Below are 27,832 nucleotides of genomic sequence, written 5' to 3'. Positions count from 1 at the left end.
TTGAAAGCTGTTTTGTGAAAAAGTTGGTTGGTCATCTTGCTTGGTTCTTGTGGCACTAGAACTGATTTATGAATTCCTGCGGAATTTGGCTCGTGTTTCAACACAGCCCTGATCGACTCTTAAATTTTTGGTTCTGTCTGTTTGGTTCGAGTCATTTCTGTTACAGAACACTCAGTACAACAGGTTGTGAACATTCTCTTAAAAAATTTGGTTTAAACATTGTAAATGTAACCCTGAATGAATACTGGACACAAAGGGAATACTGTGAATAAACACTTACCGAACATGCATTTTGTAATATATTTTTTTTAAACACCATTCATTATGACAACATTATGCTACAACTCCACGGCCTGTAAAGATGCCATTTTTTTCTTAACTTCAACATTGTTAAATATATGTTGGCCTAAAATAAATGAAATTTGAATAAAGGAAATTTAGAACTGACATGTTTCACACATGTATTGCATGGAGCTGCATTATTTCAGTCCAAATCCAGTATCGGATGTCCCAATAGATGCTTCAATTGCTTGTTGAAGTTCCTCATAAGTTGAGAAGTGGCGAGGGATGCGTAGGCTCTGGTAACAAGTCAAGGATTTTGAGAACTCCCCACGTACCACCTCCAGCTTCAGCTGCCCAGAGAGAACTTCCCATCCAGTCCAAAACTTGAGTAGGATAATCCGAGATGCTTCTGGTGCTAGAAAAAGAAAAGCTTTTTTTCCACAATAACTCAAATTTAATTATTCAACTCATAAAATAAATGACAGGAAATTGTATTAATTGGGCAAATGATTAATATTTGGACGTATTAGGGATGGGTTGCTATGCAACACAAAGTTCAGGGTAAGGACAACATCTCTTTAAGGAGGAAGCGTAATGTGACTATGACTTTAAGCTGTGGGTTAAGGTGGAAAAAAAAACAAACAAAAAAAACACTGCGGACACAACTTTGCACTTAAATTACAAGTGTCTTATGCTGTGTCATTGTTCATTGACATCTGCATAATGACAAGTATATGGATATGACATACCCGTTTCAATGAAATGGCGAAGGTACATTCCAATTTTGGCTCTTGTCTCAAGTGGAAATCCCTCTTCTTCGTCCTCAACAACCTCAATTGTTGGCCAGATGATGTGACAAATCATGACCTTGTTGATGTACAAATTTGAAATTAATTTATTTAAATTAAAAGTTAAAACAATATACAGTATAACAAGTTATTACACCCTTGACCAATATCATACATAAAATTCATTCAAATGTAAAGATAACAAATCAACCGTAGGCCCCCATAGGAGTATTACCTGGGGGCTGCAGATAACTTATTTTTTCACACGGGAAGACAGCTTCAGCCACATCTCTTCTTTCTGACAGTATTGACCACACTCCTGTTTCTTTTAAGCCCTTTCTTATCTGTTTGATTCATAACCACTGGGAGTATATCACATGAAAAGAAAATAGGGAGTGAGAGCATGAGTAAAGTTTTTCACTCAGAACAATTCTATTGCAATACTGAAATTATGGCTGCTATAACAGAAGGTCATGGGATCATAAACAGAAATAATCTGTAATCAATGGAGCAGTGCTGAGGATGAATCAGCTTGGGGATAAAAGCCGGTGGTGCGGTAGCTGAAACTCCTTTATTTCTTCCCAGAGGGCAGCAGGGTTAACAGGCTGAACCATCACCCCTTTTATATAAGGTATAGGTATGTATAGTGTCCCGCTTCCCAGTGGACAAAAACTACTGACTAATGAAAAACAGCTGAGTCGTGTATCATAAGAAAGGCAAAAGATGGTTTCAGATTCAGTACGATTATATACAATTATTAGGTTATGTGAAATAATGTCATTACCACATGCTGCAACGGCCTCTGATGAAGATATTGTCTGTTCAGATTAGTCAGTCATGGCAATTCCCACGTCAACTAGCCTATTGACAGCCGCTTTCTGGTTTTCTCAGATAGCTCCCTGTTGCCATCCAGCTGAGGGAGAGAAATAAGTTCCCCACATTAGTCTCTTATTTTATCACACACACACACACCAAAAAATGTTCCACAAGAAAACACTTCCTACCAACTGGATTGTGTTCCTTTGATCGATATCAGGGCAATCCTCCAATACCAATGCCGCTGTCTCCAACTGGCCCCCTAAGAGCACATGGACTAGAGAAGGACTGATCCCTGGCAATCCCGGGCCACCATGTATAAATGAATGTCCCAACATTCTACCTGCCATCAGAAAAAGGACAGAATCAGTTAGTGGCTCGGAGTCACAGGGGATGAGGTGATCCTTCTGTCCCTCAAACAGCCTAGTCACATCAGCATTGCCTGTAAATAAAGATGAAACAATAGTTGGCATAAGGCACAGTACAGGTCTTTTCAAGTTTAGGTCACTAAAAAGTGTTTATACTTATAAACAAAACTAAGACATACCAAAATTGATGTGGAATCCAGACTGCAAGGTCTTTATAGCAAAGCTGACGAAGTACTGACTTACACCATCACCGATGGCAGCATCACCTAAACCGAAAGGATAATTGTTAAATCACTACAAAAGGGTATGTGATTGACTGTCAAGGACCTGGAACCACTCACAATGTAGGGTGAAAGTAAGAGGCATTCATGTCGAGCTAGCCTTGGGTTTACTTTGTTCATCGCAAACACTAAAAATGTGTAAAGTTTGTCATTCAAACATTGGCCCACATCTTTTATAAGGCTGTGTTACAAAATCTACAACAAAGAGACATATGTCAATGATAGAATGGAGCAATCTCTTTTTGAACCTGTTACACCTGCAGGAAGCATCAACTATTGATGTCCAAGTCTGATGAGATACAGTACAGACCAAAAGTTTGGACACACCTTCTCATTCAAAGAGTATTCCTTATTTTCAAGACTATGAAAATTGTAGAGTCACACTGAAGGCATCAAGGGCTATTTGACCAAGAAGGAGAGTGATTGGGTGCTGCGCCAGATTACCTGGCCTCCACAGTCACCGGACCTGAACCCAATCGAGATGGTTTAGGGGTGAGCTGGACCGCAGACTGAAGGCAAAAGGGCCAACAATTGCTAAGCATCTCTCTGGGAACTCCTTCAAGACTTTTGTAAGACTTTTTCAGGTGACTACCTCTTGAAGCTCATCAAGAGAATGCCAAGAGTGTGCAAAGCAGTAATCAAAGCAAAGGTGGCGACTTTGAAGAACCTAGAATATGACATATTTTCAGTTGTTTCACACTTTTTTTTATGTATATAATTCCATATATAATTCTGTCATGGGGTGCGTACTGGATAGAGGACTCAGATGCAGAGTTAGAAAAGGAGAATCTTTATTCTCGCCACAAAACACAAAATAACATAAACAATAACGAAAAGCTCTGGCGCACACAGATCTCCGAGCTGGCCGGCACACTGCGGACCACTCGCGCTGCTGGATCTCCGAATTATGAATCCTTTGGCACAAGAACAGAAGGTGAGACTGATACTGAGAAACAGTGCAAAACATGGGCAAAGACAAAACAATCTACTCACGACCACAGACAGAAAAGCAGAGATATATAAAGGGAGTGGGGGAATGAGCGACAGGTGGGGAGAATAAGCTCGTGTTCTGCACAACCCCGCCATGATTAGCGCTGATTGCCCAGACCACGAGCTACTGAACAGACAGGACAACACAGACCACAGGGGAAGCTGAGAGGCACCCTGCACCGTGACAGTACCCCCCACCTCAGGGACGCCTCCTGGCGTCCCCGGAGGACTCACCATGACGCTGATGAAATTGATCAATGAGAGCGCGATCCAGAATATCGCGAGCCGGAATCCAGCATCTCTCCTCCGGACCATTTTTTACGTGAGGGCACAGTTTACGTGAGGGCAGTCTGAAGTTAATGTCCTTAGTAGACAACCAGAATCTCTGACCACACACGTAAAGTGGGGGCTTAGTATGGTGACGGTCCGCCGATGCCTTGTTCCTCTCGCCAGTCCGAGTGAGGGCTTCTCTGGCGATCCTCCAAGTACGGAGGCATCTCTGAATAAAGGAACAACGGCATCGGATGCTTGAGAGGGGAATAGAGGTGGCTGGTAGCCTAAACAGAACTGGAAGGGAGACAAACCCGTAGATGAGACCGGGAGGGAGTTATGAGCATACTCTACCATGGTCAACCTGGAACTCCAAGATGACGGTTCAGCAGACGCCACACAGCGCAGGACTCTCTCCAAATCTTGGTTTGCACGCTTGGCCTGACCATTAGTCTGTGGGTGATAACCGGAAGATAGGCTCGCAGTCGCCCCCAGCTGTCGACAGAACTCTGTCCAAAACCTAGACACAAACTGGGGACCTCTGTCAGAAACCACGTTCACCGGGAGGCCATGAATACGGAAAACATGATCTAAGACCGTAGTCGCTGTCTCCCTCGCTGACGGCAATTTGGGGAGGGGAATAAAATGGACCGCCTTTGAGAACCTGTCCACCACAGTGAGAACCACCGTCTTGCCTCTAGATGGAGGCAAGCCAGTCACAAAGTCCATCGCTATGTGTGACCAGGGCCGCGAAGGGACCGACAACGGCTGAAGTAGCCCTGCAGGGGGTCGATTGGATCCCTTACCCAAAGCGCAAATTGGACAGGCCGACACAAACCGTCGAGCATCCTGAGCCACGGACGGCCACCAAAACCACTGCTTGATTAACCTACAAGTATGAGTCGCTCCAGGGTGGCAAGCTAGACTAGAAGAGTGGCCCCACTGAAGTACACTAGTTCGGACTGACTCAGGTACAAAGAGCAGACCCTCTGGGCATCCAATGGGAACAGAAGCATGGCGTTGTGCCGCGCGGACCTTGGACTCCACCCCCCAGGTGACCGCAGCCACAACCCGTTTGGGATGCAAAATGGCCACCGGGAGGGTGGGACTAGCCTCAGCCTCAAAAACCCGCGACAGCGCGTCAGGTTTACCATTCTTAGAGCCTGGGCGATAAGAAATGGTAAACCTGAAACGTCCGAAAAATAATGCCCAGCGAGCCTGCCTACAATTTATTCTCCACAATGAACTGACGAGATGGGTCAGGGGTCGTTAAAATGGGGGCCGAAACAAATCAACACTTAAGGTTCTCAAACGCAGCTTGGGCCTGCGACGACCAACAGAATCGTCTCTTTGTGGAGGTGAGATCAGTCAGAGGAAGGGCGATTTGGCTAAAATTCCGAATGAACCGCCTGTAAAAATTGGCAAACCCCAGAAAGCGCTGGACCGCTCTACGACAATCTGGGGTGGGCCAATCAGCAACTGCCTTTACCTTGGCGAGATCCATTCGGATACCTTCAGGCGAGAGAATAAAACCCAGGAACGGAACCGACTGTGCTTGAAACTCACACTTCTCCAACTTAACGAATAAATGATTCTCCAGCAGCCGCTGGAGCACTCGCCTGACGTGCTGGACATGATCGTGCTCATTCTGGGAAAAAATAAGGATGTCGTCGATATAAACAAAAACAAACCGATCGACCATGTCTTGGAGCACGTTGTTGACGAGTGCCTGAAAGACCGCCGGGGAGTTGGAAAGCCCAAACGGCATAACTAAGTACTCAAAGTGCCCTGTATGGGTGTTAAATGCGGTCTTCCAATCGTCCCCCTCCCTAATCCGAACCAAGTGATAAGCACTGCGTAGGTCCAACTTCGTAAAGATGGTTGCCCCCTGAAGGAGCTCGAAGGCCGATGACATCAACGGCAAAGGATAATGATTCTTTACCATGATGTCATTCAACCCCCGATAGTCAATACAGGGGCGCAACGAACCATCCTTCTTCTCCACGAAGAAGAACACCACCCCGGCTGGAGAGGATGAGGGACGGATAATGCCTGCTACCAGAGAATCATGTATATACCTCTCCATGGCCTCCCGCTCCGGACCCGACAAAGAGTAAAGGCGCCCCCTAGGTGGAGAAGTGCCAGGAAGCAGGTCAATTGCACAGTCGTACGGGCGGTGTGGAGGCAGAGATGAAGCTTGGGACCTACTGAAAACCGCTCTCAAATCATGGTAAGCCTCCGGTACATCCACCAAGTTAGTCAGCTCCTCCTGCAACACAGAATGAGACAAAGACAGGGGGAAAAGCAGCACCCAAACACTGAGCTAAACAAAAAGGGCTCCAAGCCAAAATAGAACTACAGGCCCAATCAATTTGAGGGTTATGTTTAACTAACCAGGTGTGACCCAACACCACTGGAGCGGTGGGCGAGTGAATGAGGTGGAATCTAATCTCCTCAGCATGATTAGTTAATGTGACAAACTGAGTGGTGTGAGTGATATTAGTGAGATGGGTGCCACAAAGTGTCCTGTCAGAAATAGGTTCGGCCAGTGCAACAGCCGAAATCCCCAGACGAGCTGCCAGTCTGGAATCCATGAAGTCGCCCTCCGCTCCAGAGTCAATCAATGCTGAAACCTGGAAAACAGCTCCCCCAAACTGTACTGAAGCTTGGATCTCTGTACGGCCACAAGGTGGCAGTCGAGTTGTAGTGACGCTCACCATGCGCTCTCCCTTGCGTGAAAAGCGTCGCCCTGCCACAGGGCACACCGCTACCACGTGACCCGCCTCAGCGCAGTACAGACAGAGCTGATTATCCAGGCGATGGCGTCGCTCTCCTATTGTTAGCCGTGCTCTCCCAATCTGCATGGGCTCCTCCTCCGGGAGGATGCGGCGTTGAGACATCGTGTCACAAGCTGCAGCATACGGAACCCCAGTGACGTGTTCATGGGGAATCCCCTCTCTACGGTGCCGAGAACGGAGAGTAATCCGGTCATCGACCCGAATGGTGAGATCGATAAGCCCATCCAAGCCAGGGGGCAGCTCTAGTGAATAGATCTCGTCCTTCACCTTCTCAGCCAGGCCGTGGAGGAAGTGATCCCAGAGAGCCTTCTCATTCCAGCCGCTGGACGCGGCGAGCGTGCAGAACTGAATAGAGTAACCGGACACCGACTGCTCTCTCTGCTGAAGCAGCGACAATGCTCGTGCTGCCTCAATACCGTGTGCCGAGCGGTCAAACACCTTGCGCAGCTCCCTCGAGAATGCCTCAAACGATGCACAACAGTCATGTTTGCTGTCCCACATAGCCGTTCCCCATTCTCTCGCTTGACCAACCAGGAGAGTGATGACGAACGCCACCCGGGATTGCTCCGTGGGGAAACAGGAAGGCTGGAGAGTAAAAGTCAGCGAACACTGGGACAGAAATGATCGACATGAATCGGGCTCACCCGAGTATGGAGCAGGTGGATTGAGTCGCGGTTCCGCGTGGCGAGGAGCAGGTGGGACAGACGGGGCATCCGGAACAGACGGGGCAGCTGAGGGGTTGGCCTGCAGCTGGTCAAGCCATTCGGCTAGCCGGTTGAGCTGGAGAGCGATCTCCAAGTAGGTGCGACGAGAAGCTGCAATTTTCTCCTGCTGTCGACCCAGAAGAGAGCCCTGCTGCTGAAGAGCTCGGCGCAGCTCCGTTTCCTCTGCTGAATCCATCCTTGGTGAGTAGATTCTGTCACGGGGTGCGTACTGGACAGAGGACTCAGATGCAGAGTTAGAAAAGGAGAATCTTTATTCTCGCCACAAAACACAAAATAACATAAACAATAACAAAAAGCTCTGGCGCACACAGATCTCCGAGCTGGCCGGCACACTGCGGACCACTCGCGCTGCCGGATCTCCGAATTACGAATCCTTTGGCACAAGAACAGAAGGTGAGACTGTTACTGAGAAACAGTGCAAAACATGGGCAAAGACAAAACAATCTACTCACGACCACAGACAGAAAAGCAGAGACATATAAAGGGAGTGGGGGAATGAGCGACAGGTGGGGAGAATAAGCTCGTGATCTGCACAACCCCTCCATGATTAGCGCTATTGCATATCATCAAAATATAAAAATGATTTTTGTTCGGGAGCTTTTATAAAAATAGAGAGTCTGCGCTGTTGATTTTGGAAAGATAACAGCTATAACACCAGCATTAAACACCTTTTTAAATAAATCAAGCTCAAAACTCACTTTCAGTCAGTAGCGAGTCTTTGAAATAACTTGATCCAATGTGTATTATAATCACCATACAAGGCAGAAATATTTATAAGCGATGCAAAAGTCTGTGCACGCTATGCATTAACATTACAATAGTAAACATGGTAAATATGACTGTTTGAGGAAATCAGATGTCAGCTTCTTATTCTCGTGTATTTATTTAGTAATGTATATTATCTGTCACAAGCCTCATCTCAAGAGTTTAGCTCACGTCATAAAAAAATATAATAGCATAATGTTTTTGTTCGGGAGCTTTTATAAAAATAGAGATATTATCATTAATTCTAAACGTGACGGCTGTGGCTAATAAACAGAAACAGACTCTGGCTATTTTCATAAGCGTTAAAAAAAAAAAAAAAAAAATAGAAATGAGTGTATTTATGTGTGATTAATTTTGAGTCCTGATAAATTAAATCAATAGCCTATGATCAATGTATCACTTATTCCACATCAATGCTTTTGAATGTGAATATATAACAAAGCATGCAAACAAACGGCCGCTTTTATCATCTCCGATTTGTGATCGCGCATGTTCCAGTGACTTTTTCTGATAACTTCTCTTTGTTGGTGAAATAATGAGGTTGCATGACGTTGTTCTGAGAGGCGTGTAAAGGGCATGTTTTAGTGATGCGCAGCGGAGCTTCAGGCTCCACTGTGGAAACCCTGTGCTATTCTGCCCTTTAGTGCTACTGGCCTGAGGCTATGAGCCCCGCCCGGCCTGCTTTAAGCCCTGGCTCACACTGGCCCGACAGTGGAAAAGCGGCTATTGACCAGAAACACGCTCCGCCTTCACTCCGTGAATAAAGTATTTCAGTATGTTTGAAATGTTATGTTCATAACATAGCATATAAAATAATAATAATAATAATAATAATAATAATAATAATAATAATAATAATAATAATAATAAATAACAGGAGAGTTTCAAAGTGGCTTAAGATATGTGTAAACTTTTTTCCCTATATCACATGCCAAACTAATCTTTAATTGCTGCTTTCTGCTGTGAAAATTTTGTTTGTGATGAAAATAACATCTTTGTCAGTTATTTTATCTAAACAGATCGATTAACTTCAAGATTTCAAAATCAGATAGCATGCTGATAATGTAGCACTGTAAGATTACATTTGTTTAAACGCATTGTTGCGAAAGCGATTGAGTGTGAATCTGTTTAAATCATGCTTTAACTCGAAAATAATCAGTAAAAGAAACAGACAAACTCTTAACATCCCGCTCGACTTTTGCAGTCAACCTTCTGATCAAGCTAAACATGTTGGCTGTTGGCATGAATTTTACTCGTGATAAGAAGCTCATATTCAAGTGTTTGTGCAAAAATTATTAATGTGCATTAATGACAGGGAGGCGCCATCTCATCACTTTAATTTTTCAGGATAATGAATGTATAATTTTTTAATTAACATAATATCATGGTGTCTCACATAGGTACATTAAAAATATATCTACAGAAAGCTTGAAATGTTTTTAAACGAAAAGGAATAGTGTAATGTGTGAATGTTGCATTTCTCTCGTCGGAGAGAGCCAGCACTGTGAATATAACCAACACAACAGTCCTATATAAACCGGTTCAGAAAGTGAAAGCCTCATAATACATTGTCCATATGAAAGAGCAATTCACACCTTTATCTTGACCCCACAAGCCATGAATAACTATCCAAAACCCAACCCCCTCCAGCTGAACAGAATTCGGTCTGTGTTTTGGCTCTGAGGAACGGTGTGTTACTGGGCTGAAACATGCCTGCACTCAGCAGCACTACTCTTTGTATTCATAACTTTCTCACAGCCCATATTATTATTTTCACAAGACCATAATGATAATAACAATTCATCAATTAATAATTAATCATTATTTTACGAAAATCATTGTTATTTGTGATCGTGGAAGTTTGCGGGAGGCTTTAAGACCAAGCAGAGTCCTCTGTTCCAGCCTCACAGCACGCGGGTCTCCGAGGCTTCACTGTCTGCAGTTTGACTTTACTGAATCAGATTGAGGCGAACTTATTGATCATGAGCCCAACATTTAGCAAGGCAGGAAAATTCTAACGAAAGGAAGACGTATATCATTGAGCTAATTCTGTTAAAGAGAGAGAAGTCTAGGACTATTCTTAAACTTGGAGCTCATTATATTGAAATACATATCCAAACACCAGAAAGGTTATGCATTTTATGAATAATGAAATTAATGAAAATTATGCATTTTATTTATTCACATGCTGTATGTTTGAAATAATATTTTAGTTCACAACTTTAAGTTCCGTTGTTTAAAAAAATGCTTTATTGGCTAATGTTGGAATAAACCTTCAGTTGTTATGCTCTAAAATGCATGCCATTATTAATTAAAGTCACAATTCTATAGCTTAATGGTCAAAATTACTCAGGCCAATGGTATTTTTAATGACATTATTTTATTATTATTATTATTATTATTTGAATAATTGTAGCTTACATAAATAGGTAAAGCAAGACAAATGTTCGTATTGTCCCTTATTTTTCCCTTGTTTTCCTAAAGAATAAACACGTATTTTTTACAAGAATAAACATGATAACATAAATTATTTTTATTAATTAATAATAAGCAATAAAAACCTTTTTTTTTTTAATCTTGAATTTAAATACTATTAAACTAACTTTAAATTCTCAAGGAGTTTATAAGTAAAAAAAAAAGATTTTTTAAAGTCAATCAATCACCTTTATTTATAAAGTGCTTTAAACAAAATACATTGCGTCAAAGCACTGAACAACATTCATTTGGAAAACAGTGTCTCAATAATGCAAAATGATAGTTAAGGCAGGTCATCTCTGTTCAGTTAAATAGTGTCTGTGCATTTATTTGTAATCAGGTCAATGATATCGCTGTAGATGAAGTGACCCCAACTAAGCAAGCCAGAGGCGACAGCGGCAAGGAACCGAAACTCCATCGGTGACAGAATGGAGAAAAAAACCTTGGGAGAAACCAGGCTCAGTTGGGGGGCCAGTTCTCCTCTGACCAGACGAAACCAGTAGTTCAATTCCAGGCTGCAGCAAAGTCAGATTGTGCAGAAGAATCATCTGTTTCCTGTGGTCTTGACCTGGTGGTCCTCTGAGACAAGGTCTTTACAGGGGATCTGTATCTGGGGCTCTAGTTGTCCTGGTCTCCGCTGTCTTTCTGGGCAGTAGAGGTCCTTTCTAGGTGCTGATCCACCATCTGGTCTGGATACGTACTGGATCCGGGCGACTGCAGTGACCCTCTGATCTGGATACAGACTGGATCTGGTGGCCACGGTGACCTCGGAACAAGAGAGAAACAGACAAATATTAGCGTAGACGCCATTCTTCTAATGATGTAGCAAGATGTTTCCGGTTCCAGTTTACCTAATTAATGCAGCCTAAAAATCCTTTAACGGATTTGGATATTAAAAGCATATTAGTATGTTATGTGTATGCCAGGTTAAAGAGATGGGTCTTTAATCTAGATTTAAACTGCAAGAGAGTGTCTGCCTCCCGAACAATGTTAGGTAGGTTATTCCAGAGTTTAGGCGCCAAATAGGAAAAGGATCTGCCGCCCGCAGTTGATTTTGATATTCTAGGTATTATCAAATTGCCTGAGTTTTGAGAACGCAGCGGACGTAGAGGAGTATAATGTAAAAGGAGCTCATTCAAATACTGAGGTGCTAAACCATTCAGGGCTTTATAAGTAATAAGCAATATTCTAAAATCTATACAATGTTTGATAGGGAGCCAGTGCAGTGTGGACAGGACCGGGCTAATATGGTCATACTTCCTGGTTCTAGTAAGAACTCTTGCTGCTGCATTTTGGACTAGCTGTAGTTTGTTTACTAAGCGTGCAGAACAACCACCCAATAAAGCATTACAATAGTCTAACCTTGAAGTCATAAATGCATGGATTAACATTTCTGCATTTGACATTGAGAGCATAGGCCGTAATTTAGATATATTTTTGAGATGGAAAAATGCAGTTTTACAAATGCTAGAAACATGGCTTTCTAAGGAAAGATTGCGATCAAGTAGCACACCTAGGTTCCTAACTGATGACGAAGAATTGACAGAGAAACCATCAAGTCTTAGACAGTGTTCTAGGTTATTACAAGCAGAGTGTTTAGGCCCTATAATTAACACCTCTGTTTTTTTCTGAATTTAGCAGTAAGAAATTACTCGTCATCCCATTTTTTATATTGACTATGCATTCCATTAGTTTTTCAAATTGGTGTGTTTCACCGGGCTGCGAGGAAATATAGAGCTGAGTATCATCAGCATAACAGTGAAAGCTAACACCATGTTTCCTGATGATATCTCCCAAGGGTAACATATAAAGCGTGAAGAGTAGCGGCCCTAGTACTGAGCCTTGAAGTACTCCATACTGCACTTGTGATCGATATGATACGTCTTCATTCACTGCTACGAACTGATGGCGGTCATATAAGTACGATTTAAAACATGCTAATGCACTTCCACTGATGCCAACAAAGTGTTCAAGTCTATGCAAAAGAATGCTGTGGTCAATTGTGTCAAACGCAGCACTAAGATCCAATAAAACTAATAGAGAGATACACCCACGAAATGAACAATTCCTGTATAAAATGGGACAGCAACCTTTATATCAGTGGTTCTCAACCTTTTTTCCAGCGGGCCGCACTATGGTCCCCATAAATAAAACACCTGATGCTGTCGGGAGCTGACCAATTTTGTGAGATTCAGCTTGAATGAGTAACACAAAGAAGTTGCAATTGTAACGCTTGTGTTATACTTTCCGCATGAGCAATCCGGACGCTTACACGGCCAGCGCGGACGCAGACTTCTTCAATTTATACTTCTGAATGCACAGGCTGATGGCCTGCTCTGCCATTGCCCAGAATTATTGCACATCTGACTGTCTTTATATTATTTTATTGACGGATTGCACAGGTTCGAGTAGCAATGAGCTTCTTCACTCTGCCTGCACATGTGCAATTTTGTTTTTGAAGCCTACTGACCAGGCGCACCTGTACGCGCGGTCGTCTGCTCTGAGCCTCGACATACACTCTCCAATGACATTTTTACATCACGCCTACCTAACGGTCCATAGCGGATTCGCGGAAGCAGAAAGTTTGACAGAGGCTTTAAGATGCAGGCTTGCATGACCTGACGTGCAACATTTCAGAAAATGTGCGTTCACAAATGTAGCCTAATTTGATCCAAATATGGAAAGCACTTTTGAATTTAATAATATGAGGTTCTCTCTTGAGATATTTTGCCACATTTCTTCAATTAAGGATTGTTACATAGTGTATGGTGTTTCCATTTATCTGAACTTCTTCAAGTGAGTTGCGGGGCAAAAAAAAAAAAAAAAATCCAGCACTTCTCCTTCAATACTGATACTGCGACTATTGACAGTTTGTACGTGTTCATTCGCTGGCATTTTTTGAATTTCTTTTTTTTCTCCCTTAAAAATCAAATTTGTCCATTCTGATGCGCAATTTTACCTTAAAGGCAATTTACCTAATGGCTGTTGATGACTATTTGAACTGAATTCTGCCAAAGTGCGCGCTTGTATGTGTTCGTTAAATGCTTATGCCAGTGCTCATGTCTGAAAATAATATATGAAGAAGAAAAAAATCACATAAAAACAATAGGATATAGATTATATTTCATTAGTAACAAATTTTTTTTAAATTGATGTAAACAATAAAATTTTACAAACTGATAAAGTTTTTTTTTTTTTTTTTTTTTTTTTTTTCAGCATTTGGTGCAGGCCGCATTAGAATTCGTGACGGGCCGCGGGTTGAGAACCACTGCTTTATATCAAACATTTTTAAATCGTCCACAGCTGAGCTTTGCGGGAGGATGATCTGCGCCAGATCGCGTGAAGTGAATGTAATGAACAAAGTCATTTTCAGATGCAATGAAAAACAAAAATAAAACAAAAAAACATGGATAACCTAGATTAGTCCCAGGCTCTGTTCTGAAGTAAAATAATTATAATTACTGTTAATCAAGAGTAACAAATTTTTACGGATTAATCGCCAATTTTCATTTGCTGAATGTTTTCTTTATTTTTTATTTTTTAAACACGCTAAAAAAATAAATTAACTTTTTCAGAGGAAAAAAATATATGAGTCGTGTATAGGTTTCATTTTAACGGATCAATCACCTATTTTCGTTTGCTGCATGTTTTTTTTTAAACACGCTAAAAAATAAATCAGCGATCAAACAGCTGAAACAAATAATACTTAATTTTTGGTCACACATAAGGCATAATTTAAAAATGCTGGTAGTTTGAAAAATCAAGAATAATAACAGAGTTAATACTAATTATTGCTAAATGCTGGACCGTTCCCATTTCGCTCTGCATATGGAACCTGAAGATTTTTTTAAACCAAGAATGAATCGAAATGAAAATGAAATTAAAACATTTAGCTTATATATATCTATATCTATCTATCTATCTATCTATCTATATATATATATATATATATATATATATATATATATATATATATATATATATATATATATATATATATATATAAAATATAGGCCTTATATTTATTTACTGTTTAATAAAAATAGCATGCATATGATCCTTTGTGTTAAGGTCTTCTTTTAATTTTTGTTTATTAGACTGTAGTCTAAGACTATCCTACATTTTAAAAATTAACAAATTGTAAAAAAAAAAACTGTTTTTTTTTTTAAATGTTACAATGTTATATCATAATGTTATTGTTGTTTTACTTCCTTCTTTTATCTCATTTTACAATTACATTCATTTCGCAATCCGTCCCTTTGTTGCTCCTGGCGGTAGTTTCGCGAATGATTTTAACACGCGACTGAATTACACGGGACGCGCGGCGGTAAGCCCCAGAAAGGCTGGCCACCTACTGTATATCAATAACTCATTATAAGGCACTGTAATTTACTCATTAATATGTCAATATTCCATTCTTCATATCAATTATAGTGATATCTCTTACTGTAAATTACTGCAAATCAAACAGTGGTTTGTCCAGCAAACGGCCGTAAGATTAACTTATCAACTTTCAATAAAGTCATCACTTCTTATAATTCAAGGAAAATATTCTCTGGCCATGAAAACATTATCCTATCATTATGAAATTGTTTACTAAAAAGTAAAGAGCGTGTAGCTAGATCAGACATTTCATTGACTCGTAATGTGAGCGGTTCAGAGGCAATCATGAATATATATTGCCTTTTAATAATTGAACTAATAATACATCAAACTACAAATCACACAGAATAAATACGCGTACGACAATACAGACAGTAAACTTTGTACAAGACATAACGGAATCCAAATAAGGGAGAGAGAGAATGAATGAGAGAGAAAGGACGAGAGAGAGGTGAGAAAGAGAGAGAGCGTGATCACAGACTAAGCTCAGTTATGCAAACTCGTCTCTTGTGATGCTTTGTGTGCTGGAGCAGCGTGAGCGTGGTCTTTGTGGCTAGGCTCTCTCGTGTCTTCTGGGGCTGCTGCGGAATCGTGCGGTATTTGAAAGGTCCAACAAAGCAATGTTTCAGAATTCGTCTTCCTCGTGTGGAGAGGCGAATAGGTGAATAAACTTAGTAAGGAAAAAAAACGAACAACGAGATGAAAGCTCCCGAAGGAGCCATGAGAACGGCTGTCCTCTCAGCCGCCATACTGAGAGGGACGGCGATAGGAGAGCGGACCAAGGCCGCGCAGATGGATGAGCAGAAGTGCGGAAGCGAAGAGCAGAAGCTAAGAGGGTCAAGAGCAAGAGAGCGAGGAACTTCCTGGGTCAGCTCTTATGGCTTGAAATGGTTCACGCCTCTGTTCGTGTGAACAACCAATGAACATCCGCGATCTGAAGCGGGAAAAAGTTCCTTTGTCTCTGTGGAAACACCCACTCTGGCTTATAGCATTTCAGTAGTGATATTCTAGCAAGTTCGTAATTCAAGATTAATAAATTTTTAATTAATTTCCTTTATATAAGTGAGTCCGTCAAAGCATGACGATTAAACAGCTACCAAAAAATACATATATAAATGATCAAAACATGAAGTTACATTCCAATGCAGAATTACACACATTTAAAGTTTGATTAACACACGATAAAACTGCAGATACTCCAATTTATATGGGGAAACATCTACTGCACAAAAAGCAATACTTAATACTTTTACAATACATTGAGAGAAATTAGCCAGTTACACATTTACACAGGATTAACCATTTTTATGCACTACACAAACCTATTCAAAATACATCTTATTAATAAAATGACGAAGGTAAAGAATGTTAAGAAAGGTTTGTTTGTGTGTGTGTGCCTATGTGTGTGTGTGTTGTGGAATGTGTTTCGCTTCTCCTTTGAGGCTGCTCACGTGACTCTGGAATTTCTTGTCGTAAATAATTTAAATCCAGCCAGGCTGGCGCCAGGCATTTAGTGTAAAAAGGTTTCATTTTATATGCCTGAATTTAACCCATGAATCGATGACCTGCATATCTGTTACATCTCCCCCTTTTCGTCGGATGAAGTCCCTGTGTGGACATCATCGGATGGCAATCATCAGGATGGGCAGGACACTGGACATACCAATGTTAAACTTTCTGGCAGCAGCAGCGGCTCTGAGCAAAGCTCCCGGGAACTGATTGGAGCAGTGGTGGTGTCCACTTAACTCCATTTGTGTAACAGTCACTTTCTCATCTTGGCTGAACATGTGTTTGACATCGGCCTCAGTGTGAGTGAGGGAGTCCTCTCTCCATCGGATCCCTGTCCAGCTGTATTCGGTTACAGGGCTGGGGTAGTGTGCCCTGTCGTTGGTGATCAGGAGTCTCAGTGGTTCTCTCGGTGGCAGCTGTCCTCTCTTTGGCTGACAGCACAGCACTGCAAACCACAGCAGCATCCTGGTACAGACAATAGGGAGAGAGAGAGAGAAAGGAGAGGAAGAAACAAGCGAGGGCTGTCTTTGGTTGGACAGGGTAGTCTCTTTACTTCGTGGGCGGCGACTGGGTTTAGCTCGCCCTGGCCCATGTTTTGCCACATCTTGCTGCTGGCATGATGCTTACTTCAGTGTCTTGTCAGTGGCCCTGGTGCTGCGTGGTGCAGCACATGATGCGTCATGGAAATATATTGGCATTATCCCCCTTTTGCTCCATGGCATTAGAAGCCCTGGCATTTTGATGTCAGACGGTTAACAACCCACAATGTTTTTTGCATCATGCAGTGGTCTGGAGCGTTGGTTGTCAGTAACTGTAGACTGGTTGCAAGGGTGGATGAAGGGGTCTGAGAGGTGGTAAAGCAAAGTCATTATGGAGGTTGTAGAAGCCCGCATGTCCGCTATGTTGGTCTGTGTAGACAACGGAGTCAGCGTAAGCATTTCTGAGGTAGGCAGTTTAGCTAGTAAAGTTCTTATGCTGTGTGTAATCACTTCACCCTTGAATGTGGGTGGATGGGTTGGGAATGACCACAGCCTGTTGTGCCAGTTTTGGCAAGGGTGTCAGTTTGATCTTTTAAGTCCTTGTCTAGACTTGGTAGTTTCGAGTGTCCTTTTCCCTTCTTCCAGTACACAGTCACATTGTGTGTTTTTGTGAAGTTGTCACATTGCTGGAACAGGTGTTGGTGTTTGACTGGCTTGTTGTTTGCAGTTTTGAAACCATTCTGTTTACAGCATGGAAGATGGCACACGAAACTGAGTCTAGCATAGTTAGAGTCTGTACAGGCTTTGTTCAAACAGATGTTGAAATCAGCTGGTGAGTTGGCATAGTCGAACAGACACCTGTTGAAGTTGGACTGACGGTCGCCAAGTGTTAATGCCAGTTTGTGTTGGTTTTCCGGGTGCACCGGAATGGTCCAGAATCCAGAGGCCACATCAAGTGTAGGGAGGATTGTGGCTCCTCTGATTCGGGGCATTTCTTGTTCCAGCTGGGTCTTGTGCCATCGTGACAGCGGCACTGTCTCCTCTCCTCTCCTCTCTCACGCTGCAGTTTTCCACAAGTTCATCAAACAACCGCAGTAAGAATATTTCTTCAAGCACGGTGAGTAATGGCTTCTCCTACAATTGTTATTTGCACCTCTTGCCACATGTACAGTTTATCTATCTCTGTCGCTGATGAGGGATTCACATGTGATAAATGCAGGGAAACAGTTAGGCTGACAGAGAAGATTTCAGAATTAGAGACACGCATCCAAACTTTAATTGAGGACAGTAAGAATGTTAGGGCTCTAGATATGGCTTTGGATGCGTCTAGCTCAGGGATTCCTGTACATTGTCCGGTTCCAGCAGAGCCCCTGCAGCAGGGCAACTGGGTGACGGTGAGGCAGCGTAGTCGTGGGTCAAAACACCGCTCTTCTGTTCCGATCAAAACATTAAACAGGTTCTCCCCACTCAGTGATGCACCCACTGAGAAACCTCATGAAAGTGCTCTAGTTATTGGCGATTCTATTGTACGGAACGTGAATATAGAGACACCAGCCACCATAGTCAAATGTTTACCGGAAGCCAGAGCGCCTGACATCTTGGCAAATTTAAAAGTGCTGGCTAATGCTAAACGTAAATACAGTAAGATTGTTATTCATGCCGGCGCTAATGATGTTCGACTTCGCCAGTCGGAGATCACTAAAAATAACTTTAAAGAGGTGTGTGAACTTGCAAGCACGATGTCAGACACTGTAATATGCTCTGGTCCTCTCCCTGCTTACTGTGGTGACGAGATGCATAGCAGATTGTCATCACTCAATGGCTGGATGTCTAAGTGGTGCCCACAGAATAACATAGGTTATATAGACAATTGGACGAGCTTTTGGGGCAGACCTGACCTGTTTAAAAGAGATGGTCTTCATCCCTCCTGGGGTGGCGCCACTCTCCTGTCTAGAACTATGGCAAATAGTCTTAGTGTTTATACTTGACTAACTGGGGCCCAGGTCAGGAAGCAGACAGACTGGCTAAACCAACCGTCTGCTAGCTGCCTCCCGTCACAGAGGTCAGTTAATTCTCAGCACATAGAGACTCTTTCACCTAGATATCACACTATAGAGACTGTGTCTGTTCCACGAACTAGAAAATACAAAAAACGTCCAAACCAAGTTAAGGTTAACAATTTAATTGAGGTTCAACAAATAAAAAACAAATGCAATATGGATAAACAAATGATAAAGATTGGCTTATTGAATATCAGATCCATTTCTACGAAAACACTTTTTGTAAATAATATGATAACTGATCATAATATAGATGTGCTCTGCTTGACAGTAACCTGGCTAAAACCTGATGATTACATTATTTTAAATGAGTCCACCCCCCAAGATTATTGTTATAAACACGAGCCGCGTCTAAAATTCAAAGGGGGAGGAGTTGCTTCAATTTATAATAACGTTTTCAGGATTTCTCAGAGGGCAGGCATCAAGTATAACTCGTTTGAAGTAATGGTGCTTCATATAACATTATCCAGAGAAACCAATGTTAATGATAAATCCCCTGTTATGTTTGTACTGGCTACTGTATACAGGCCACCAGGGCACCATACAGACTTTATTAAAGAGTTTGGTGATTTTACATCTGAGTTAGTTCTGGCTGCAGATAAAGTCTTAATAGTTGGTGATTTTAATATCCATGTCGATAATGAAAAAGATGCATTGGGATCAGCATTTATAGACATTCTGAACTCTATTGGTGTCAGACAACACGTTTCAGGACCTACTCATTGTCGAAATCATACTCTAGATTTAATACTGTCACATGGAATTGATGTTGATAGTGTTGAAATTATTCAGCCAAGTGATGATATCTCAGATCATTATTTAGTTCTGTGTAAACTTCATATAGCCAAAATTGTAAATTCTACTTCTTGTTACAAGTATCGAAGAACCATCACTTCTACCACAAAAGACTGCTTTTTAAGTTATCTTCCTGATGTATCCGAATTCCTTAGCATATCCAAAACCTCAGAACAACTTGATGATGTAACAGAAACTATGGACTCTCTCTTTTCTAGCACTTTAAATACAGTTGCTCCTTTACGCTTAAGAAAGGTTAAGGAAAACAGTTTGACTCCATGGTATAATGAGCATACTTGCACCCTAAAGAGAGCAGCCCGAAAAATGGAGCGCAGCTGGAGGAAAACAAAACTAGAGGTATTTCGTATTGCTTGGCGGGAAAGTAGCATATCCTACAGAAAAGCATTAAAAACTGCTAGATCTGATTACTTTTCTTCTCTTTTAGAAGAAAACAAACATAACCCCAGGTATTTATTCAATACAGTGGCTAAATTAACGAAAAATAAAGCCTCAACAAGTGTTGACATTTCCCAACACCACAGCAGTAATGACTTTATGAACTACTTTACTTCTAAAATCGATACTATTAGAGATAAAATTGCAACCATTCAGCCGTCAGCTACAGTTTCGCATCAGACAGTGCACTATAGACCCCCTGAGGAACAGTTCCACTCATTCTCTACTATAGGAGAGGAAGAATTGTATAAACTTGTTAAATCATCTAAACTTACAACATGTATGTTAGACCCTATACCATCTAAGCTCTTAAAAGAGGTGCTTCCAGAAGTCATAGGTCCTCTTCTGACTATTATTAATTCCTCATTGTCATTAGGATATGTCCCCAAAACCTTCAAACTGGCTGTTATTAAGCCTCTCATAAAAAAGCCACAACTTGACCCCAGAGAACTAGTTAATTATAGACCAATCTCGAATCTCCCTTTTCTGTCCAAGATACTAGAAAAGGTGGTATCCTCACAATTATATTCCTTCTTAGAGAAAAATGGTATATGTGAGGATTTCCAGTCAGGATTTAGACCGTATCATAGTACTGAAACTGCTCTCCTTAGAGTTACAAATGATCTGCTCTTATCATCTGATCGTGGTTGTATCTCTCTATTAGTTTTATTGGATCTTAGTGCTGCGTTTGACACAATTGACCACAACATTCTTTTGCATAGACTTGAACACTTTGTTGGCATCAGTGGAAGTGCATTAGCATGGTTTAAATCGTACTTATATGGCCGCCATCTGTTCGTAGCAGTGAATGAAGATGTATCATATCGATCACAAGTGCAGTATGGAGTACCTCAAGGCTCAGTTCTAGGGCCGCTACTCTTCACGCTTTATATGTTACCCTTGGGAGATATCATCAGGAAACATGGCGTTAGCTTTCACTGTTATGCTTATGATACTCAGCTCTATATTTCCTCGCAGCCCGGTGAAACACACCAATTTGAAAAACTAATGGAATGCATAGTCGATATAAAAAATTGGATGACGAGTAATTTCTTACTGCTAAATTCAGAAAAAACAGAGGTGTTAATCATAGGGCCTAAAAACTCTACTTGTAATAACCTAGAACACTGTCTAAGACTTGATGGTTGCTCTGTCAATTCTTCGTCATCAGTTAGGAACCTAGGTGTGCTACTTGATCGCAATCTTTCCTTAGAAAGCCATGTTTCTAGCATTTGTAAAACTGCATTTTTCCATCTCAAAAATATATCTAAATTACGGCCTATGCTCTCAATGTCAAATGCAGAAATGTTAATCCATGCATTTATGACTTCAAGGTTAGACTATTGTAATGCTTTATTGGGTGGTTGTTCTGCACGCTTGGTAAACAAACTACAGCTAGTCCAAAACGCAGCAGCAAGAGTTCTTACTAGAACCAGGAAGTATGACCATATTAGCCCGGTCCTGTCCACACTGCACTGGCTCCCTATCAAACATCGTATAGATTTTAAAATATTGCTTATTACTTATAAAGCCCTGAATGGTTTAGCACCTCAGTATTTGAATGAGCTCCTTTTACATTATACTCCTCTACGTCCGCTACGTTCTCAAAACTCAGGCAATTTGATAATACCTAGAATATCAAAATCAACTGCGGGCGGCAGACCCTTTTCCTATTTGGCGCCTAAACTCTGGAATAACCTACCTAACATTGTTCGGGAGGCAGACACACTCTTGCAGTTTAAATCTAGATTAAAGACCCATCTCTTTAACCTGGCATACACATAACATACTAATATGCTTTTAATATCCAAATCCGTTAAAGGATTTTTAGGCTGCATTAATTAGGTAAACTGGAACCGGAACACTTCACATAACACCGTACTTTCTACATCATTAGAAGAATGGCATCTACGCTAATATTTGTCTGTTTCTCTCTTGTTCCGAGGTCACCGTGGCCACCAGATCCAGTCTGTGTCCAGATCAGAGGGTCACTGCAGTCACCCGGATCCAGTACGTATCCAGACCAGATGGTGGATCAGCACCTAGAAAGGACCTCTACTGCCCTGAAAGACAGCGGAGACCAGGACAACTAGAGCCCCAGATACAGATCCCCTGTAAAGACCTTGTCTCAGAGGAGCACCAGGACAAGACCACAGGAAAAAGATGATTCTTCTGCACAATCTGACTTTGCTGCAGCCTGGAATTGAACTACTGGTTTCGTCTGGTCAGAGGAGAACTGGCCCCCCAACTGAGCCTGGTTTCTCCCAAGGTTTTTTTCTCCATTCTGTCACCGATGGAGTTTCGGTTCCTTGCCGCTGTTGCCTCTGGCTTGCTTAGTTGGGGTCATTTCATCTACAGCGATATCATTGACTTGATTGCAAATAAATGCACAGACACTATTTAAACTGAACAGAGATTACATAACTGAATTCAATGATGAACTGCCTTTAACTATCATTTTGCATTATTGAGACACTGTTTTCCAAATGAATGTTGTTCAGTGCTTTGGCGCAATGTATTTTGTTTAAAGCACTATATAAATAAAGGTGACTTGTTGATTCAGTTTCCTGTAGTCACTGGTGGGTCGCCACTCGCAGTTAGTTTTGAGGGCGGGCCGGAAGAGGGCTGAGTAGGTGCTGTTGCATGGATGGATGACACCTTTCTCCAGCATAGATTCGATGATCTCCTGCACTGGTTTGTGTGAGGCGATGGGAATCTTGTACTGTTTGACAGAAGTGGGAGGAGCATCAGGGTGCGTAGGTTGGTAAGACCACAGTCTAAAAAGTCTTTGGCACAGTATTCTTTGAGCTTATACAGAACTTGTCTGAGTCTTTTGGTGATCTGTATCGCTCTGAAGTGCATGAGCATCTTGTAGAATTTGCTGCACTTGAGATTGAAAACCTGTGTAAGGCTCCTCCATCTGTCAGATCCATCCCGCTCACCTGGTCTTTGCTCACCGACATGACAGATGTGATGGCGACGAATTTGAAGGGTGCAGTGAACAATATGTTGTTTGTACTCCCTTCGGGTATCAGTGCAGGTGGAATGGACTCAATGACAGGTAGTACAAGTTCAAAGTCATTAAAGTCATGGCTCACTAGCCATCCCAGCCCGTAGGCCTTGGGAATGTTAATGTCAGTTACCGTGCAGTTGTTGCACAGGATGTAGGCTATACAAGATGACACTTCAGTGAGGGGTGTGCCTTCAAGTGTGAGTCCGAGTTCCACACATTCAGGTGAGGATTGGAAGAAACCCAGCGTGTGGTTTAAGGTTTGACCACATTGCAGGTTGAGCCGAACAGCGACCCCTTTGGTGTAAGCTGGTACCACCATACCCTGTTCGTGTTGCAGAGGCTTGAACTTGAACCACGGCTGGCAGGTGGGGTTCCCGTGACCTCTGTGACCTGACCGTCTGGCTCTGTGGGAGTTCCTGTGACCTCTGTGAATTGACAGTCTGGCTCTGGCAACCGGTGTGGCTGGAGGGAAAGAGGTTCTCGCACTTGAGCAAAGTCTTTTAGCTGTTTGAAGTTCAGTAAAGGGTCAAAGTGGTCTAACAGGTCTTTGCCGATGAGAAATGTATGAGTGTTCATTGGTGAGACATAAATGGGATGTACTAGACTCATCAGACCGATTGTCAGGTAAATGGAAACAACCTGTTCAAACCGGATGTCATTCTGGCTGTACGACTGTACATTCTGTTTCCAAGTTTGAGGTGTAAGAGTTCGATCTTGTCTCTTAGCTTCAAATTGGAGTCTTTTGAAAAGGTGAGATGAAATCACCGTCAGGTTTGATCCTGTGTCGATCAGGTCTTCCATGCTCACTCAATTTCGGCCCACCCCCTTTTTGACAAGGCTGCCCAGGAATGTTGGCATCAGGGCAGGTGTGACAAACGATGGGTGGTTAGGACCGGTCTTGTGTAGCTCACTGCAAAGGCAAGTAGTCAAAACAGCATTTTCTGGTACCTTGTGTTTGCGGTACCTCGTGTGAGAACCTGTGCTGTCTCGTTCAGGGTGTGCAGCTGTCAGCTGTGGAGCTTGGGTTATGCTGTCACCTTGTGATGTGACAGTTAGCTCTGTGGTCTGTGGATGATGAGCAGTGTTCTGGGTGCTTGGCTCTTACAGATGGCAGTTAGACAGGGTGTTGGTTTCAGTTCTTATGCTTAGACATATGATGTCTGGTTCATCTTCCTTGTCTGTCTTGCGAGTTTTCATGTAAAGAAGCTCTTTCAGCACCCTCAGGATCTCTGCTGTCTCAGACGTGGCTGCCCTGTGTTTTTCTGACGTGGGCTCAGGTTTGAGCTTACCAGTGTCATATCGAGAGTGGTTCCACTGCCGGCTGTCGGGGCTTTGTGTCCTGGACGGTGGGGATCCGCTCTTTTTGGGTCGCCGGTACCAGAATCTTTCAGAGCGCTTGCTCTGCTGGCTTGGAACAGTATTGACTCTCTGTAAAAAGTTCTGTGACTGTGGTGTTGTAGGGCGCCCTCTAGGGTTAACTCCAAGCAGTGCTCAGAGACAGAGACTTTGGGGTTTTTCACAGTCTTTTCATAAATAGTCTTTTGCTTGGTGCAAGCTTTGTGGGCTAAGTTCCGTAACTCTTGTAGTCATGTTACGCAGACACGCTGGGACTCTGAGATGAAAACTCCAACTGGCATGTAGGTTTCGGAGGAACAGAGTTTTTAAGTCGACATCCTGTTGCATACCTGGTTCGTTGCATGCTCCGAAGTAGGCTATTCGTAGCTGACTACAGAAAGTCTGTGGGTTTTCAAGTCGGCCCTGTTTGAGGTCCATAGCAATAAGGAGCCCATGGTCTGAGTCTGGATCAGAGAATTCAAGAGTCAAAGTTTGTAGCAGTTGCTGGTAGTACGCTTTGACAGTCTCTGGTTGACGATCCAGAACACAATGCACATCACGGCTGGACGTGATTTTTAACAGGTACAATGTGTTCACATCTGTCACGTTGGTGAGAGTTTGCAAGTGAAAGCCAATATCTAGTAAATAAGCGTGAACGTCATGTCCTCCTGCAGGATCTGGATTGAACGTAGGGATGCTTCGGGCTAGCTTGTCAAGTTCTCTGTGAGCCGTGCAGGGTTTAGTGGCATGCATTCTCTGGAAGGGTTCTCCCCCCTCCGTTGTTGACCGGTGTTCTTGTAAGCTGGCTGGTGATTTCTTGAGCCGTGAGCTTACACCCCCTTTTTCAGCTCTGGGTTCTTGGCTGAAAAGGTTGGAGTGGCGGGCCTGGAGAAACTTTGTGGTGTGCGTTTCTCCAATCCAGCCACTCTGTAATCTGTCAGAATCTTTCAGTTCTGTGTGAACAGTGTCAAGTTCATCTTGGAGCTCGTCTCTCTGCAGAGTAAGTTCATTGATTTTAGCTCGGGCCGCTTGCAAGTGTGTTTTGTAGGCCCAGGTTTTATAGTCTCTTTCTTTCAGTTCAGTTTCTGCTATTTTTAGGAGAGCGTCACCTTGCTGGAGTTTTTTGTTGAGTTCTTTTCTGGCTTCTCTCTCCAGCTGTTCTCTTTGATCTGTGTCAAGGCGAAGATCTTGCAGGGCATTGTGAAGTTTTTCTACTTTTTTCTGTAGCTTTGGATCTGTGTCGTCCTCTTTCTCGTGCTGGTTCTGGGTCTCGAGGAGGAGCTGATCAAGGCGACTCTGGGTTCGGGACTGGTCCTTCCAGGCCTCCTCCGCTTGAAGCTTAAGCGTTGCTGCTTGCTGTTCAAGGTCGATGTTGCTCCGTTCACTGAGCTGTGCCTGGGCGATGAGAATGTGAACTAGGCTTCTGAGGATCCTCGCAAGTTCTTTGTAGTAGTCGCTTTGGGTTGGATCGTGTGCCATCAGTTCATCTAGCTCGGTTTCTAGTTGCTCTGGGTGCTGCAGGTTACTGGCGTCCTTGGGCAGGAAGGGGGTCATAACGGCTTTCAACCATGTTGAGAGGTGGCCCCCAAGGACTTCTGGACTGGATGTCTGGAACATCCTGACTCCCTGTCGGTGAGAGAAGCACAGCACACACACAAAAAGACCAATGCAAGATCGTTCTATGGTTAACAAGCTATATGATTATTGTTTGTTTATTGACTTTATCAGCTTCATTACAGGTACCCAAAGACGTTTGTCGTAGGGGAACACTGAATTATTTTGCTGTTACAGTGAATTGTCAAAGCATATTTACTTAAGTTAAAATACAAGATTAAAAGAAAAAGAAGAATAAAATACTTAAATAAAGGTATGCGAAGTCCATTTAAAATCCATAATCATTTAAGAGTCTACACATATATGGAATAGGTGATCTCCTGAATTGTTCCGTATCGTATATTAATACGGGCTGTGCCGTTTATGAGAATTTTGGGGCTAACTGATCCAAACAGTCAGACGGTTCAGCAGCCAATTAACTTGTGATTTGACAGGCAGTAGCCTAGCGGGCGCGTGATGACCTCGGCTGCTGGTTGTCGCTCTACTATTTAGCTTCTTTGGTGGCTCTCACAGGTTACTGTCTCTATGTGAAATGAAAGAAACAAATCACAACAGAACAGAGGATAGAAAAAGAACAAAGTGAAACACAACACTTGAAATGAGATAAAAATAATAGAAACACGATGTGTTACTGAGAATAAGGAGGCCTAAGCCTACTGCTAGATTTTAAGATAGGGCCAACAGGTGTGTGGCTATCTGGGCAGGAAACCTAGAAATATGGTGTGGCTTGAAGAAGCAAATGGGTCAAACACTTAAAATATATCTGGGGGAATATCTAATATTCTGTGGCTTATAAAAGTGGATGGGTTTTATCACATTTGCTTCACCTGGGTGAATTGAGGCCATTCAGGTGGAAACCAGTGGCTTGGTCAACCTCTCTGGCGCTCCCCAAACATTCGACCGCAGTGTCCCTGGCCCTCTGTTACTCTGGCGCTGTGCCCTCTCAAAGAGCTTGTGACTTTTAACACAACCGGGCAACACCAAGATGTCAACCGCCAGACAGCACTAAAAAATTGGGCTGTTCCCTAGAACCCTCTCTTAAAAGAAGAGTGGCCCCGATTTAGGCCCAGGATTAGGTACTGGTCCCAGAGATTGCGTCGTGTGTCGGCTGGACTGATTGACTATCGTTGGAGTGCCAAATTGCTGATGTCGCCACTGCATGTACGCAACGGACAGAGATAAGAGGAACCGAGTTTCACTCACAGCCAGTGTCGGTAACACTGGTCGGGCAGCCTTGCTCACTGGAAACCTGAGATGACTGTCCAATCACCAAGGGAGTTCTACAATCAAATACACAAAGGATGAACAAAGGAAACTTAAAGTTAAAACTTAAATTGAGGTTTGTTTAACATCAATTGAGTAAATATATATGCAGAGGTGGGTAGAGTACCCAAAAACTTTACTCAAGTAAAAGTAAAAGTAATTCTAGAAATATTTACTCAAGTAAAAGCCCTAATTAAAGCTGCAAGCAGCGATGAACGGGCCCTCACACCCGGGCTCCCCACCAGCGAGTGGCATTAGTAAAAAGGTTAATGGTGAGAAATATGCATTTAAAGTCATAAATTTGATTGGAATATATCAAAGTATATTCCGTATATGTTCCAATCTTCCTGTTGCCAGCAGGTGGCGC

At 42.6% G+C, this 27,832-nt stretch overlaps 1 long non-coding RNA gene across 1 annotated transcript; it reads right to left on the bottom strand.

Moving 5' to 3' along the window:
• Nucleotides 1-2,847, bottom strand: LOC113050072 (uncharacterized). Its single transcript, XR_003276718.1, has 6 exons — nt 2,434-2,847; nt 2,075-2,328; nt 1,855-1,983; nt 1,306-1,432; nt 1,032-1,149; nt 1-697 (listed from the first exon to the last, which is right to left on the bottom strand). It is a non-coding gene; the product is annotated as an uncharacterized LOC113050072 (long non-coding RNA).
• Nucleotides 2,848-27,832: the final 24,985 nt, after the last annotated feature.

The sequence above is a fragment of the Carassius auratus genome, chromosome 30 (assembly GCF_003368295.1).
Source record: "Carassius auratus strain Wakin chromosome 30, ASM336829v1, whole genome shotgun sequence".
NCBI classification, from domain to species: domain Eukaryota; kingdom Metazoa; phylum Chordata; class Actinopteri; order Cypriniformes; family Cyprinidae; genus Carassius; species Carassius auratus.
Note: the sequence above shows the minus strand (reverse complement) of the source record. Positions and strands in the feature narration are given on the sequence as shown.